This window comes from Carlito syrichta, unplaced genomic scaffold, assembly GCF_000164805.1.
Source record: "Carlito syrichta isolate Samal-C Ts95f unplaced genomic scaffold, Tarsius_syrichta-2.0.1 Scaffold302094, whole genome shotgun sequence".
Classification (NCBI taxonomy): Eukaryota; Metazoa; Chordata; class Mammalia; order Primates; family Tarsiidae; genus Carlito; species Carlito syrichta.
Window position 1 is genome coordinate 555,866 of NW_007246190.1, and position 17,760 is coordinate 573,625.

Sequence of the window (17,760 nt, forward strand, 5' to 3'; positions counted from 1 at the left end):
ACAGAAAGTTAAGGTTAGCCAAACCTTTTCTTTTTAATTAAACAATTCTGTTTTTAATTAAGGCAAGGTTTTAATTACTTTGACAATAATATATTACTGCTAATTAAATCCCAACAGCTGAGTAGGCTGGAAAGCACAAGTGAAATGTAGTACCAACCAATTGCAGCGCCCCTGCAATATAATAGCTTCCATGGTACCTTGACTCAGTGCCTTTTCTTTGTTTTCCTTTGTGTAAGATCTACCTTAAGACATGTTGTACCAGTGTTCATTGCCGGGATTCTAAAAGCTAAAGAAGCCTCAACACACCAAAGTCAGAGACACAGATCTGGGTAGTTCTAAATGCCACCACTCTTGGGGAAGGTCATTGTCACAGAGTGGCTCAGAAGAAAGAGGGGGTAGTAAACATGTGCAGATGGGGCGGCCAGGTTGGGGATCCAGGAAGGGCCAAAGCGTCAGCTTCAAAGGCTCAGGACAGCAAAGCCAACAGGATCCAAAAGAGCCGACACGAGTGGGAAAAAGACAAGGTGAACTAAGTTAGTCTCTTTTTTTGCATTTTTTGTCAATATATCATAGTTGTACATATTTTGGGGGTACACCTGATATTTTGATGCATGTATACAAATATGTAATGACCAAATCAGGGTAACTGGGATATCCATCACCTCAAAAATTTATTATTTTTTTAAGCTTGCTTTTTGTATTTTTTATTTGATGCATCATAGTTGTACAGATAAGTCAAGTTAGGCTTGAAGTCCTGGGAGGAGAATCCAGGAAGGTAATTCAGCAGTGGTATGAGAAGGTGAAGAAAGAAAGGATTTTATAGAAAGAGGATCTAAGCCCACATCATGACCCGTGATGGAGCTATTAACACCTTAACCTGTTAATGGGTTTTTTTTAATGACTCTGCATTTTTTTCTAATGGTTAGAAAATGTGTTTGGTGCTTCTAACTGGAGCTTTTTCCACACCTTTGACCAAGAACTAACAGCCTTTCTTCCTTGGAGAGGGCAGTCACCTTGCAGGGAGTGCCAAGGATGAAAGGGGACATTCTCCTTACTTTTCTTATCAGCAAATTCATCACAAATTGGGAAGCAGCCTTTACAGTCAGTATGGCCTTCTTCATCCAGCATATTCTTAAATTTTACCTTACTCCAGGGTAGGCAAGGTGAAGGAAAAAGAGATGATGCTTACTGAATTACCCATAAGTGCCTCACATCATAAGCCTTGAAATGATTCACTCTGTATTTCCACAATACACTGAGACAGTGCCTACTGTTGCATCCCCTCTTTGTAGACAATTATGACTTAGGCTAAATCATTTGCCCACTATCACGGAGTTTGGAAATAGAGTCTGGAGTTTGAACCTGGTTGTCTTATACCAAAACAAGCACTGCATTTAGGTGCCTCTCAACAGTTCAATTCCTTCCCTGTAGTTTAGGTACTTTTGCTTACTTACAGAAATAAAATGAACAAATGGAACATTAAAAAAAAAAAGAGCCTAACATTGATTTTTTCCCCGCTGTAAATTCAAAAGAAATTCAGAGACCAGAAGGATGTGTAGAATCAAAATGAGGCAAGGACCGGGTTCAGTGGCTCAGCCTGTAATCTCACGCCTTTGGGAGGCTGAGGTGAGTGAATTGCCTGAGCCCGCGGGTTCGGGACCCGAATGGGCAGCGAGACCTCATCTCTACAATAAATAAATTAAAAAAAAAAAATCAGCTGGGCGTGGTGGCGCATGCCTGTAATTCCGGCTACTCGGAAGGCTGAGGCGGAAGGATCGCCGGAGCCCAGCAGGCCGAGGAGCGGCCACTGCACTCCAGTCTGGGCAACAGAGTGAGACTCCAACTCAAAAAAAATTTTTAAAAAATGGGGCAAGGACTGTCAATGAAGGAGTGGGAACATGATAATGTCTTAGTGGCAAAATTTAAAGAACAAGAATGAAAGTGTAGGATTAGTCAGGCTAGAGAAATGTTCCCTTCTACCAAGTCAATAATATATTATTTATAGTGTGTGATGAGAAATGGTTACAGTCGCATAAATCACCACGTACAATTTGGGGTATACTTTCTAAATTTGTAGGAGGAACTCACATACAGAAAAATCATCTTCTTGACAGTTGATAATTCACGTTTTTCCTGTTTGTGGCAAGTGCAAAAGTACTACATTTTCCTTATCAGAGATGTAAGAGTCCTGAAAGCCATCTCCTACATTGACTAGGAAGAAGTGATATTGTTGTTGTTTTCTTTCTTTACACTTAAATAAAAGAAGAAATGAGTGGGAGGGCAAGGCAAGGAGAAGGAAGAGTTGTAAGACAAAGAAAAAAGGGGAGAACATTACAGAAAGGGAAAATAAAGTAAGATTTTTTTAAAAGTTTGTTACACAGGAAGCAGATTGGAGTGTGGAGCAGTCATATTAGAAAGCAAAAAATAGGTAAAAGCAAAAAACTAGGCTCTGGAGAAGGCGGCCTTCTTTACATTTTCCTCTTTGATATGAGGATAATGGTGGATGATTTACTTGGAAGAGTAGAAGGAAGGAGAAAGAACACCAAATCAATGCACACAGGTAGATGGTAGAGAAACTTCAACATGCCAGAGCTCTCCTGTTATAAGGCAGTGTGACCTATTGAGATAACATACTATATATAGGATAGTACAGGCAAGTAGGGTCTCAATGAAGAGGCATTCAACAATTTTGAGAGGTCCAAAATGTAACACTTCACAGAGCTGCCACAGAATACACATTCTTCTCTTCAGTGCATGAAACATTCTTCAGAATGACTATAGGGTAGGTCATAAAACAAGTTTCAACAAATTCAAGAGTCAAAATCATATCAAGTATCTTTTCTGACCATATGTAATAAAACTTGAAATCAATAGCAAAAGGAACCTTGGAAACTACACAGAAACATGAAAATTAAGCAATATTCTCCTAAATGACCCAAGGGTTAATGAAGAAATTAAGAAGGACATTTAGGCATCTCTTGAAAACAAATGGAAACAATGACATACTAAAATCTATGGGAGACAGCAAAAGTAATACTAAGAGGAAAGTTTATAGTAATAAAGTTTTACATCAAAAAGAAGACTTCAAATAAGCAACATAACAAAATTTGTAAAAAGAAATAAACTGCTGGGCATGGTGACTCCAGCCTGTAATCCCAGCACTTTGGGACGCTAAGGTGAGGGGACTGCATGAGCCCATGGGTTCGAGAACAGTCTGGGCAACCTGGCGAGACCTCATATCTACAATAAATCAAAAAATTAGCTGGCGTGGCAGTGAGTGTCTGCAGTTCCAGCTGCTTAGAAGGCTGAGGTGGAAGGATCACCTGAGTCCAGCAGGTTGATGCTGGGGTAGCCATGAGTGTGCCACTGTACTCCAGCCTGGGCAGCAGAGTGAGACTCCAACTCAAAAAAACCCAACCAAACAAACAAACAAAAAAACTAAATTATAGCAACCAGAGCAGAATGAAATTGAAGATAAACAAAGCTGACAGAACTTTTAAACTAACTAGGAAAAAAAGAGAGTAAACTCAAATAAATAAAACCAGAAATAAAAAGGGGACACAATAACTGATAACACAAAAATACAAAGAGCCATTATAAACAACGACATAGTAACACAGTCTAAAATCCATAAGAAATAGATCAGTTCTTGGACACATATAACCCACCAAGATGGAACCATGAAGAAAAAGAAAATCCAAACCAACTGATAAGGAGCAAGATTGGAGCAGTAATAAAAAGTCTTACATCAGAGAAAAGCCCAGGACTTGATAGCTTTTTTTTCTGAGTTCTACCAAACATTTAAAGAACTAATACCTATCCTTCTCAAACTATTCAAAAACATTGGCAAGAATACTTCCAAACTCATTCTACAAGGCCAGCATTACCCTGATGACAAATCCAGACAAGGACACAACAATAACATAAGAAAACTACACAGATGCAAAAATCCTCAAAATACTATCAAACAAAATTCAGCAATACATTAGAAAGATCATTCACTATGATTAAGCAGGATTCATGCAAATCAATAAATAGGATGTATCACATTAACAGAAGCAAGGAAAAAAATCATATGATCATTTCAATAGATGCTGAAAAAGCACTTGATAAAATTCAACATCTCTTCTTAATAAAAACTATCAACAAACTAAGCATAGAATAAATATACTTTAAACAATACAGGTCACGTGTGACCAGCCCATACTTAGAATCATATTGAACTGGGGAAAAGTTGAAAACCTTTCCCCTAAGATCTGAACCTAACAAGAATGCCTACTTTCACTATTTTTCTTCAAGGTAATACTAGAAGTCCAAGCCAGAGTAATCAGGAAAGAGAAAGAAATAAAGCGCATTCAAATTGGAAAGGAAGACATTAAATTAGACTTGTTTGCCAATAACGTGACTTCATATTCAGAAAAAGCTAAAAACTCCATTTAGAAAATGTTGAAACTGATAAATAAAATCAGAAATGGGCAGGATACAAAAATCAGCATTTATATATGTCAACAGATAATAATATGAAACATAAACCAAGGAACCAATCCCCCATTTACAACAGCTACAAAAAATGTAAAATACCTAGAAATAAGCTTAATCAAAGACATGAAAGATCTTTACAAGAAAAACTATAAAACACTGATGACAGAAATTGAAGTGGATACACACAAAAAAATGGAAAGATATTCCATGCTTATATATTGAAAATATATTATTAAAAAGTCAATATTATTCAAAGTGATTTACAGATTCAGTGCAATGTCTATCAAAATACCAATGGCATTCTTCACAAAAATAGAAAAAGCAATCCTAAAATTTGTATGAAACTACAAAAGACTCTGAATAGTCAGAGCCAAAGGCATCAAAAATATACATTTGGGAAAGGACATTCTCTTTGAAAACTGGTGCTAGGAATACTGGAAAAGGAAAACTTTTTTTATAACCATATAAAAAAAAGAATAACACTAGACCCTGATCTCTTACCATGCACAAAAATCAGGTGAAAATGGATTAAAGACTTAAATAAATCTAAGACCTGAAACTATAAAACTGCTAGAGGAAAAATCTGGGGAAATATTACAGGACTTTGATCTGGGCAAAGATTTCTTTGGGTAAGACTTCAAAAGCATAGGTAACCAAAGCAGAAATAGACAAATGGAATTATATTATGTTAAAAACCTTCTGCACAGCAAAGAAAATAATCAACAAAATGAAGAGAAAATCTACAGAATGAGACAAAATATTTGCAAACTGTCCATCTGACAATGTATTAATAAACAGAATATATAATGAGTTCAAACTCTTAATAGCAAAAATAAAAAGAGTAAAAATGGGTGGGCAAAAGATCCGAATACATTTCTCAAAAGAAGACATACAAATGGCCAAGAGATAAATGAAAAATTGTTCAACGTCACTAATCATCAGGAAATTGCACATCAAAACCACAATGAAACATAATCTCACCCCACAGTTGGAATGGCTACTACCAAAAAGACAAAAAAAAGAACAGATGCAGGCAATGATGTAGAGAAAGGGAACGCCCCATACACCACTGTTGGGAATGTAAATTACTATGGTCACCATGGAAAACAGTATAGAGGTTTTCCAAAAAACTAAGCTAAAAATAGATCTGCCATGTGGTTCAGCAGCCCATTACTAGGTATAATCCCCCCTCGAAAGGAAATCAATATATTGAAGAGATATCTTACCCCCATATATATTGTAGCACTATCCACAATATCAAAGATATGGAATCAACCTAGGTGTTCATCAATGAATGAACAGATAAATAAAATGTGGTATACATACATCATTAACTATTTTAGCCATAAAAAGGATGGAATCCTGTTACTTGCAGCAACATGAATGGAACTGCAGGATGTTATGGTAAGTAAAATAAGCCAAACACAGAAAGACAAATAATGCCACATGTTCTCACTTAGATGTGGGAGATAAAAAAGTGGATGTCATGAAGATAGAGAGTACACTGGTATCACCAGAGCCCAAGAAGGGTAGGGACAAGGGGGAAATAAGGAAAGGATGATTGATGGGTTAAAAAAATACAGTTAAGAAATAAGATCTATTGTTCAATAGTTCAGCAGAGTGACTACGTTAAAAATAGCCTATTGTATTTTCAAAATAGTTAGAAGAATTTGAATATTCCAAGCATAAAGAAAAAGATAAATGTTTGAGGTGTTGGATATCCCAATTACCCTGATATGATCATACATATATGAATGTATCAAAATATCACATGTACCCTGAGAGTATGTACATCTATTATATAACAATTTTTTAAAAAAGCAATGTGGGCTGGGCTCAGTGGCTCAGCCTGCAATCCCAGCACTTTGGGAGGCAAAAGGATTGCCTGAGCCCACGGGTTTGAGACTAGCCCAGGCAACTTGGCGAGACCTCATCTCTGCAATAGATAAATAAATAAATTAGTCGGGCATAGCAGCACACACCTATAGTTCTGGCTACTTGGATGGCTAAGGTGAAAGGATCACTGGAGCCTAGCAAGTCGATGCTGGGGTGGCCGTGAATGTGCTGCTGCACTCCAGCCTGGGTAATGGAGTGAGACTCCAACTCAAAAAAGAAAAAAAAAACCAAAAAAGGCAGTGTGTGTTTAAACTAATGAGGAACACTTTCATTTGTTCACTTTCTCCATCTAATGAGAATATCAAAGCTATTAATTTATTCTAGCTTAGAAATGAAGTTTATCTCAAAATGATTCAGGATTATCATGTTTATAAAATAGAGATGTCTACATCCAAACCTCAAAACTTGCTATGATTTAATCTAAGGGTAGCCTGGGATTTGAGTTAATCAACTGTGGTGAGATATGCAGACAGAAATGACTCTCATGAAGAAAGAAGTTGACACTGTGAGAACCCTAGAAACAGGAGGTACAGCACACAAGCCATGCAGGGTCCCATGAGAAAGCACCAGGTCAGTCAGGAGGCAGAAGGGGTGGGTAAACGAGGGCCTTTCCATGGGAAGAAACAAGAGAGGCAGGGTAAGTAGGTTCAGGATTGGCTAGTTTGCGGGATACCAGTGGGCTCTGGGACAAAATGGCTGTCCCTGGTTGTCTGGCACCTGGTATTGGTGTTAGTAAAAGGGAATGGTGGCTCAAACGTAAGAGCTTCAAAAGGGTGTGGTTAGGGTAGGCTCTGGAATGGTTGGTCTGCACATGAAAGGCAACCTCATAGGCAAGTGGTTTGCTTTCTGTAGGAATTAGCCAACCCTGGGCAGGGCAGTTGCTACACAGTCAGCAAGGCCCGGACTAGAAAATGTGGTCACATAGACAGTGAGCTACACGTTGTGCTTTGGAGAGCATACACAGCAAACCAGGGCACCCCACTATGAAGATTATAACTGATTTTATCCCATTCTTGTCAGGAAGTTTTGTAACCCCTCATTCTGACTAATCACAGCTGGCAAGAAAATGTTTGAAGTCATGATTTCAACATTAGGATAGCTCACTTACCAGCAGAGACCTCCCATGGGATCAGCAAAGCAAGGTGCATATAAACCAACTGCCCAATACACAGTGTACTTTCCCCACCGGTAGCATCAGGGTGGCGGGTTTCTTTAAAAAGTGACAAGTGACGTTACCGGCCCACAAAAAGTGCGTTTATCTTTCTGGATTAGACCTTCTTCTAGCATGAGGCCTTCAGTTTTATCAAACCATCTCCTCTAGAAGGATCCTTGGAAAATCATGAATACTGTGTCTCTATTATACTTTTCCCTAATAGGACAATAACTATAACAAATATGACAAACTTTCTTTTACAATCCATTCTTTCTCAAATCTTTACTCCTCTAGTGATATATAAAAGTACACATGGATACACATATTTATATACGTAGTAAGATATATGTGTGTGTGTGTATACTACGTATATACACATGTCATATATCCACACAGAGAAACATCCAAGAAAAGCAGCTTATTTAAGGAAACTGCTCCCCCACCACCTCCTCCACTGAACTTCACCCAATAGTGTCCATGCAGAGACCTCTGTCCCACTATCTTCTTCTACATCTCAAGATGGTAAATGCTACAGGAGAGCAAAATTCCAGGCAGATAAAAAATGGCATGTCATCAATAAGAGTACCATTTTAAAAACCCAATAACATGCATGACTCTAAAAAGCGTGGAAAAGTCCAACTCTTTAAATTATTGTGCCAATTATAACCATCAGCCTTTGTTATGGAGTAGAGCCTTACAGAATATAAAAATATGACAGTGGTACTGATATGCTAATAAGCTTTCTACGCTGTTGGATGGTTTAGTTGTAGATAGACTAATGTTGGCAGCAGATGAATAATTGCTCTGCATGTACTAAACATAACAGAGCACCACAGAACTTCATCATTTGTCAGCTTTATTTGTTTAAATGAGAAAAATGCTGACAGCAGTTATTGCTATAATCCTCTTATTTATCAGATAGAAAACACTAGTTACTCTTAGCAGGTGTAATCCTGTTGAGAGAATAAAAGTTAGAGAATTTTCAGACTAATTGTAGGTATAAGTTTCACTCTTCAAGGAAGGAAAATGTAAAAGAAAGGAAGAAAGAAACAAAGAAGGGACAAGGAATTAAAATAATGTATTTCTGGTCAACTTTTTTAAGAGGAATACAGTCCTAGTCTAAGATCCTAACTTGTTCTGGAGAGACTAAAGAATTCTGGAGTATTATTTAACATTCAGTACCATGCCAGCCCCAGACTGGTGCCTACTAACAGCTGGCCCCAAGCCTTTTATCCTCTGCTCATTATCACACTGACACAAAGCCGGCAGCCAGCATCCTACCGTAGTTACTGTTGCCAACCAGTTCTCAAATACACCTGGTGATGGGCACTTGGGGAGGAATTTGACATTATTCTCCAAAGCTAACCTCCCCTCTCAGCTTCACAAGCTTACATCATGGGAAGTTCTCTGTAGTAAGATGCTCCGCTTTCTAACCTGAATCACTAGGTTCGAGAAGAAATGAGCATCCCTCTTCTCAAAGATCATTTTCAAATTCCCAACAGCACAGGAACAGTAAAGGACTAGTCCACGAGGTTTTGGTTGAACTGTTTTTTCAACCCAGTCTCTATGCCTGTGTTTCTGGGCCTTTTTAGTCCAGTGTTTCACTTATACCATACCTCATTTTCCACACTGTAATGTTTCATGATTGTTTGGGGACTGAGAAAATGACTATTCAGCTTTTTTGTAGACAAAGCTCCAAAGAACTATTCCAGTACAACTTCAGGAGTAGTATAGGGCCTTGCTCAGCTTTCTGAGAGGGAAAAAAAATACTCAAACTCTCTATGAAAAGCAGAAGTCTCTTGTATTCCTGAGCCTTCTCCAATGGACCATCACCTCCTGGGTCTCTCAGCCACTTTGGTGCCTGATTTCGCACTGAGATTGTAGTCTCTTGCTACTCTACTGTCCCCTGAACAGACAAAAACAGTCCATTCTGCTGGAAGGAATGAGTTCACCACTTATATAAGGGAATGTTTGCCACTTGTACTGTCACTGAATCAGGAATAGAGTCTAGAAAATATGCTCAAACAATGAGACGTTCCTCTATATTTCGATAACATATTGTCACAGTCATTATCAATTATTGCAATATTTACATAGCCCTGTACTTTTATTTAATGCCATCACATGCATTATCTTATTTCACCTTAACATCATGTTACTATTATTTCTATTTTTAGTATTACGATTTACCACTGGTCCCACAATTATTCATCTGCTTTGCAATAGAGCAAAGATGTCATAAAGTTTGTGACATATTTATCTGAAAAAAACATTGTTGAGCACCTCATATGTACCTGCCACTGAGCTAGTTGCTGAGGACACTGTGATAAGTAGATAACTAAGATCTCTGCCTTCAAAGAGTTTTCAGGCTAGAAGGGGGAGACATTTCAACCTTCCCCAACATGCCATGAGACAACTGTCATGATACCAGATGCACAGACAGCTACAAGATCACACAAGGGGCTTCTAACCTCTCAATGGGTTCAGCAAAAGCTTCTGAGGGTGGATGTCATTCTACCAAGACTTGAAGGCTCTGTCCTCATTCGATATATAGCTTGGTTTCTAGAGCAAGGCTCCTGGGACTCCAGTAAGGACACAAGAATCTCACGTAAATTTGAAGTTTCAAAACTGAGATACAGGAAAGAATTGTCATAGAACCGTGACTCCATATCTTGAGGGAACTTACATGTCTTCAGGCCAACATTCTACCAAAAATAGTAAATTAAATATAGATAATTAAAAGGCAGGACGATATTTCATTTTACTGGCAGATGATTAATTAGGGCTAAATGTCTTTTACCACTTCATCCTAGCAACAAGATAAAAATGTATTTTGACCAAAAAAAAAATAGTCATCCTTTGAATGTGCATGTGCACTATGCCTAATGAATACTCTTTAGTTTTCCCAGGATAATAAGCACTCCACGTATTTCTCAGAAGCACTGCCAGTTCAGTCTTAAGTACAGAAACGAAGAATACACCCAAGCTCTCCAGTTTCTTCCACACCAGAGATTAGAATTAATCAGCTCAGAGGTGTCTGGCAGAGGAAAGCAAATTAACTTGATAGTGTTGTCTGATAACAGCAAGAAGGGAAACTTAAGAGGCAGAAGTGGACACGGTAGGGTTATTTAGAGGACAGCATCTCATGACTAACTCATTCCCCATGACATACTCACAGTATTGTGGAAAATATGGTTGTAGTTTCCAACCCTGTTACCCCAATCATTGACTCTCCATTCCTGCAGTCACTGAAATCACCTCCTGCTAGTAGCTTGTGACCTCAGGTCAGATACCACTTGTATGGCCCACAGTGTTGCCATGGTCTCTGAGAAAAGCACAGTAATGCAATGTAACCTGAATTAACAAATCACATCTACGTAATAAAAATTATTCTATGAAGAACACATATTTGCCTGCTAATAATATTAGCCTTTTTATCTTTTGGAAATTGCCAAAGTCTATAATTGTATATTTTGTTTTTTGAATTATCACTACTTGTCACCACCACTTGCCACTTGTCTCATTCAAAAAAATAAGGCTGAGGTGAGTGGACTGCCTGAGCCCGCGGGTTCGAGACCCGACTGGGCAGCAAGACCTCATTTCTACAATAAAGCAAAAAATCAGCCGGGCATGGTAGCACATGCCTGTAATTCCGGCTACTTGGAAGGCTGAGGCAGAAGGATCGCAGGAGCCCAGCAAGTCGAGGCTGCGGTGGCCGGGAGCGGCCACTGCACTCCAGTCTGCACGACAGAGTGAGACTCCAACTCAAAAAAAAAAAAAATAATAATAATAATAATAATATCAGTTGTATATTCAATATGTTTGATTACTTGCTATACACTAGGCCTGGGCTAAGCATGTCATGTGTATCAGGAGCTATAACCTTCACAACAGTAAAGGTAGGTACAATTATTGCTAACATTTTACACATAAAAAAATTGAGGTGAAAGGAAGCCAATTAACACATTTACCCAAAAAAATTTGTAAATGGGGAGCCAGATTTAAACATAGCACTATCTAACACCAAAATCCATATTTTTTAACTACTAGGCTATCCTCAGGTTTCTCTCTCTCTCTCTCTCTCTCTCTCTCTCTCTCTCTCTCTCCCGCCCCCCAGTGTGTGTGTGTTCACATTTTTATAATTTGCACATACTTCTTAATGTTGTGTGACTAGAAAAGATAGAAAAAACTCCAAAGATACTGGTCTAGAATTTAAGGTTAGGATCAAATCTCTGGTCAATATCAGGAATTGTTATTAAATCACATAAAGTGATTAGTTGCTTTCTATCACTGCTAAGGATAGACTAGAAAGTAAATAGCCTCTTTTTTTTTTCTTTGGGTGGGAAAGGTTAACTTAGACACAAGAGACAAGGCTGTCATACTCTACCACGTGTTACAGAGGTAATTTATATTTTCCTGAAAACCTTTTAAGAGTATGTTCAGTCTTCTCTGAGAAGTAGAGTGATGACAATGATAAAATCTAGGATGGGGAGGGAGAATGCTTCTATAAAAGTGAGTTTTAAACCCACAGACTGTCAATGGAACACTTGACAGACTATTTCTGTGTTATGTGGTCTAAAATATATGCTTCCCAAATGTACCTTTGTGATTTGTGAATCATTAAGGGTACCTTCAAATTAACGGTTTTCTTGAAGATACTATATTCAAATCCCCATCACCAGCACAGCAAAGTTCTGAGATACAAAGTTTAAAGATTTAATACATTTTTATTTCTATTCTTCTTCCTTTCCTCAACACAAACCATTAACCTTTTATCCCTAGAGAGTAGTTCCAAAAGGAAATCACACACAACGAGGTCCCTGAAATAATATTCTTTAAAAAAGAAAAATATTAGTTTACCAGAGTTGAGACTTTTCCCATAACAAATTGGAATACACATTATTTCACTCATTAGAGATCAATATCTCTGAGGTAGAATAAGATAAGCACCACAGAGCGTTGTTAAGGGAACTCTTGTTTTATTGAACAATAACGAAGTGATTTAGCTTATTGATACCTCAAGCTTCCCACAGGCAACATAATCTTGATTTCCAAGATGTGTTTGGCTTGTTGTTGTTTGTATGCTGTGCGTATGAATGTGTGTGTCTGCCTGTTGTAGTAGAGCTCCTAATTTCTGTGTTTCTGAATACTCCACCCTTTTCACAGGGGCATGATTCTTGGGTTGAGATTACTTCTCAGCTCTGAGCTTCTGATGTTAACAGAAGAACACAAGGAAGAAGAGTTCCCATATTTCCAAATGAAATGAGGCAGAACAAATGAAAGAGAATCCCTTGGCTTGTGCAGAGAACTGAAAGTGTACATTACTAAGAGGTATAGCCTTGTCTGTGCAAGCACAGTAACTCATGTCAAATAAATTGTACTTTTTGCAGGAAAGAACTCTAGCTCTGGGTTTTCCAAGCTAAATTGCATGAAAACATACAATCCTTTTTCTTCTTATTTGAACTGTTAGATGACAGGGCCAAATTACCAGAAAGACCAACGGCAGTTTGCAGCCTTTAACAACTGAAAGGACTTATTGCTTCCAATTTAGGAACACAAAAGATTCTGTGTCTACTCCAAGTACTCCCAGATCCTATGCATTTTCCATTAGTTCTGTAAAGAAAGCAAACTTGTAGGTAAAAAGAATATCAAATTTATCTGGAATTTCAGACATGGAGAATATGTCATCTAAAGATATGTAAGGAGTTACTTTCAACAGTACTTAAAATAACATGGACAGTTTCTCTCTCTCTGGTCAAATGTGGTCCCACTCTCCTTGGCTTCTCAGTGTCATTCACTCTTACAGGGCTGTCAGGAATTATTTTACAGATCCAGTCAAAAGCCATTAAGTCTGTAAAGGTAGTCAAGTCCTGTTCTCCAGCTCTGCATTGGCGAACCCAAGGGAGGTAATGCATCTATTTTTCAATACCTAAGGCCATTTTGTTTCCAACCTTAATTGCACTTATGTATTGGTTTGGGGTATAATATCGCCACTCATCTTGCTCTTGTTTCCACTATTCCACTATTAATACAGAGCTGAGAAAACATAATTGCAGAGTGTGGTAGACAGCGATTTTCATTAACTACGCAGAAGAAAACTGTTTAAGAAAAGACATTTCTTACCTATTGATTCAATAAAAATGACTTGGAAGAAAAGGTTGTGCTTATTAAATTCCTTTCAAAAAGGTAACTGCTAAAATCTAAATTCTTTCTCAGCAGCATTTAAAAAAATTGGTATATAATCTTTTCAGATTTTTGTCATTTACGAATTTTTTGTTCTGCCCAGTTCCTTTGAAATATGTGGCTTTTATTGGTTCACCCTTTTTTTAAAGGAAGTGAAGAGGAGGAGATTTTTACATGGAGGTAGAGAATGTAATCAACAATGCTATCTGCGTGACATGGAGTTGCCTAGCAATGATCAAGGAATTAAAAGGAAGAAGCAACAACAAAACAGAATGTTGTGAAATTACAAGAGGGTGCACTGTTAAACTGACTTGCAATACTTATCAAGAGGTCTTTAAATGAGAATGAATATAAGATTTTTCTAGCTGTGGTAAAAAAAAATATCTGATCATTTTTCACTGTTCTTTCTTTTATTTGGAGCAGTTAACCCAATGGGATTCTGCTATTTTGAGTTCATTACTAGGGAAAATCTAGGACAGAGACATCTGAGGATAGAAAATACAACCCCACTGAGCCACTGGTATTTGAGTCCTTTTAGTTATACTAATTGAGTATAAAACACATAAGCCCTTCCTACCTCTGCTATTGTGTTTTAGGCTACTGCGAATATGGTAGATGTTGTTGTTCCTTTTGTTGCCTTCTCCCAAATTCCAGAGTTTTCTTTAGAATTTTTAATGCCAAAGTAAGTGAAATTGCTGTCGTCTCTGACTCAGTCTCTTCCAGCACCAGGTCTATTCATCTAAATCTACTCTAGGTCTCAACATTGGGATCACAAGATCACAAAATTTCCTGACACCAAGATGCCACTTGTCCTCTTCTATTCCCTTAATTACGCCAAGTCCCTCTTTCAGAAAGGAAAGTGTAGCTGCAATCCTGGAAATGTCTGTTTTTTGTTGTTATAAACTTTTGTCTAACGGTTCCAGAAAGATGACATAGAATAAGGAATTGTCCTCCACAGAGATGACAGAAACCATCAGGAATAAAAAACTGTAATGGAATATATGTAGAACTATACACATGGGTGACTGAAACCCTAAACAGATTCATAATGGAAAATGATGATCCATGTGCTGCCATTCATCTTTATGTCAGTGAGAGAATTTGTCAAATTTTGGTTTGGAAAAAAAGCTTAGAAATCTGTAGGCAAAGGTGGTTTGTAACGTTGAAAAAATTCATCTGAAGTAGAAATCAGCAGATCTGGGTTCAGAAAACAGCTATGCCATGTAGTTGTGTCTCTTGGATCTTAAGATTTTTAATGTATAAAATGAGGCTGGTAGATTATCACTAAGATCTTTTCAGTTCTCACATTTAGATTCCAGGATTCTAAGCATACGTTGGTTTAAAGAACAACATCTCTAAAACAGGAACTTTATTTTCCTTCCACCTACTAGTTCTAACCTGGAATGAATAGAAAATTGTGTTAGGATTTTAGGTGTTTCTCTACCATTTCAAGTTTTGCATTTATACTGTACTCCCAAATGACTTCAGAACTGTATAATGATTAGCACTGTTTACAGATGTGTAAGTAAAATGTTAGTCCTTTGCTCTTTCCTTATTGATTCTTAGGCAGAGATAGAGAATTACCTGAAGTCATTTTGATTTTCTCCTTTGACTTTGGAACACAGCATACTCTAGTTGCTTCTTTGTCGGATACTGACAATCCTTTCCCTGACTCCTGAAGAGGTATGTTTCTAGCTCTACTTCTTGTCACATTACCCCTTCTCTCTTGGCAATTCCTCCATTTCCATGGCTTCATTATATTCTCATGATTATCAAATATACTCATCTACCTCTGAATTCTACATCACTTCAGTATGTCTCATAAGCACTTCAAAATCAGGTTGCCTGAACTATGATCTCAGATTTTTCTCCTTATTAATGCAACTATTTCTATTCTAGTTGTTATCTCTGTGGCCCCACTCTAAAACCAGATCTTACAAGCTCCCATCTGAATTATCCAAGCCTCCAGCTCCCTCATTCTGATTTTTACTTACCAATACCTCTGTCAGATTCCACCTTTGAAGCAGAGCTCCAGCTACTGCACACCCATACATCAATATAATCAATCACCACCACCACCACAATATTCATAAAATTGAGTAAATAACTCCACAGTCTAGCATTTGAGTCCTTTCATGTCATTGATTAAACTAAGTTTTCCAGCTTTTGGCTACTATTCTCCTACGTTAATTTTATATTTTGACCAAACAAAACTTCTTGCTGAACTTAGACTAAGCTTTCCTCATTTGCTAATGTTTGTAGTCTTCAGACCACTAAGACTGCTAGCTCCTTCATATAGTGTAGCATCAATTATGTCTATCTGAATTACTTATTCATCACTGATCCTTTCCAATGCTATTGATTCCACAATGCCATTCCTGATAGTTTTAGTTAGATGTAATTTTTTGTTATTGTTGTTTAATCTTCTATAGCCGCATATACCTCCATTCAGACAGTTCTAACTTCATTTGTACTGCACTTACACGGGTAAATTTGTTTTATTCCTATTAGTAGGGATAAGGTCCACCTACATGGGTTTTCACTTACCTGTCTTTGAATATACACTGAAAGTTCTACCCTATTTTATTGAATATAATTTGTAGAAGTCAATAAATTAGCTGACTTGAAACTTTCTAATAATGAGGTTTCCTGACTTATTCAAAATTTTATAACTAGTGAACAGACAAATTCGGACTAATAAAATCAATTAGGCAGTGAACAGATTGGATCTGGTCTGAGAAACCAAAATTCAAAAGCATATTGTGTTTTTGTTATATACTAAAGCATAAAAAGTTATGAATTTGGAGGTTCTGACTCAAAGATCTTGTTTTGAAATCTAGCACAAGTACTTGGTTTACCAGAATCTCTTTGAGCTCAGTTTCCTCATTAGCAAAAAGCAATAATAGGACTAGTGTAAAGAACAGGGAGAAACAGTGCAGGTCAAATGCTTAGTTAAGGCTTTGTATATAGTGGGTGTTCAATAAACATCAGCTTGTATAATCATAATTTTCATCATCACCACTTATCAGCCAAATTTGCAAAACTCATAAAGATGATCCTGAAATCCTTTCATATAGGAAGTTCTGCTAGAATATGATAATCTAATTTGGGAACTGCTAATACAAAGTAGTTTAAAAAACTTAAAGAGGACTCAGAAATCACCAACTGTAAAGAATGGAGTACATAAAAATAAAATCTAGAAGGAAAGATTAAAGAGACTGAACTCAGACTGCTTAACAAGGGGTTTAATTAAAGATTTAATATTTGTCTTCAAAAATATTTACGTATTTGTTTGTTTGTTTGTTTATTGAGTTGGAGTCTCACTCTGTTGCCCAGGCTGGAGTGCAGTGGCACACTCATGGCCACCTCAGCTTTGATCTACTGGACTCAGGCAATCCTTCTACCTCAGTCTTCGTAATAGCTGGAACTACAGGCATGAGCCATCAAGCCTGGTAATTTTTTGATTTACTGTAGAGATGAGGTCTCGCCAAGTTGCCCAGGATGGTCGTGAAACCATGGGCTCAGGTAATCCTCTCACCTCGTCTTCCCAAAGTGCTGGGATTATAGACATGAGCCACCATACCCGGCTTCAAAAATATTTACAATTCAGCAAATAAAAACAGTAACTGCCTGGTTTTATTTCCAGTGAGAATATTAACTTCAATACAAAATTAGGTTTTAAAGTTACATAGAGTGAGGGAAAAGTAAGCTCGTTATCCAGTTGAAATAACAAGGCAACTCTGGGGTCATTTAAAGATAAGGTATGCCAGGCTCGGTGACTCAGCCTATAATTCCAGCACTTTGGGAGGCCAAAGTGGGTGGATTGCCTGAACCCGTGGGTCCGAGACCAGCCTGGGCAACTTGACGAGAACCCCGTCTCTACTATCAGTAAATACATAAAAGCTGGGTGTGGTGGCGCATACTTATAGTTCTGTCTACTTGGAAGGCTGAGGCAGAAGGATTGCCAGAGCCCAGCAGGAAAATGCTTGGGTGGCCGTGAGTGTGCCACTGCACTCCAGCCTGGGCAATGGAGTGAGACTCCAACT

At 37.8% G+C, this 17,760-nt stretch overlaps 1 protein-coding gene across 1 annotated transcript in view; it reads right to left on the reverse strand.

Moving 5' to 3' along the window:
• The window catches only part of UNC5D (unc-5 netrin receptor D), a 240,857-nt gene that overhangs the window by 222,657 nt on the left and 440 nt on the right, over positions 1–17,760 (reverse strand). The window lies entirely within an intron of this gene.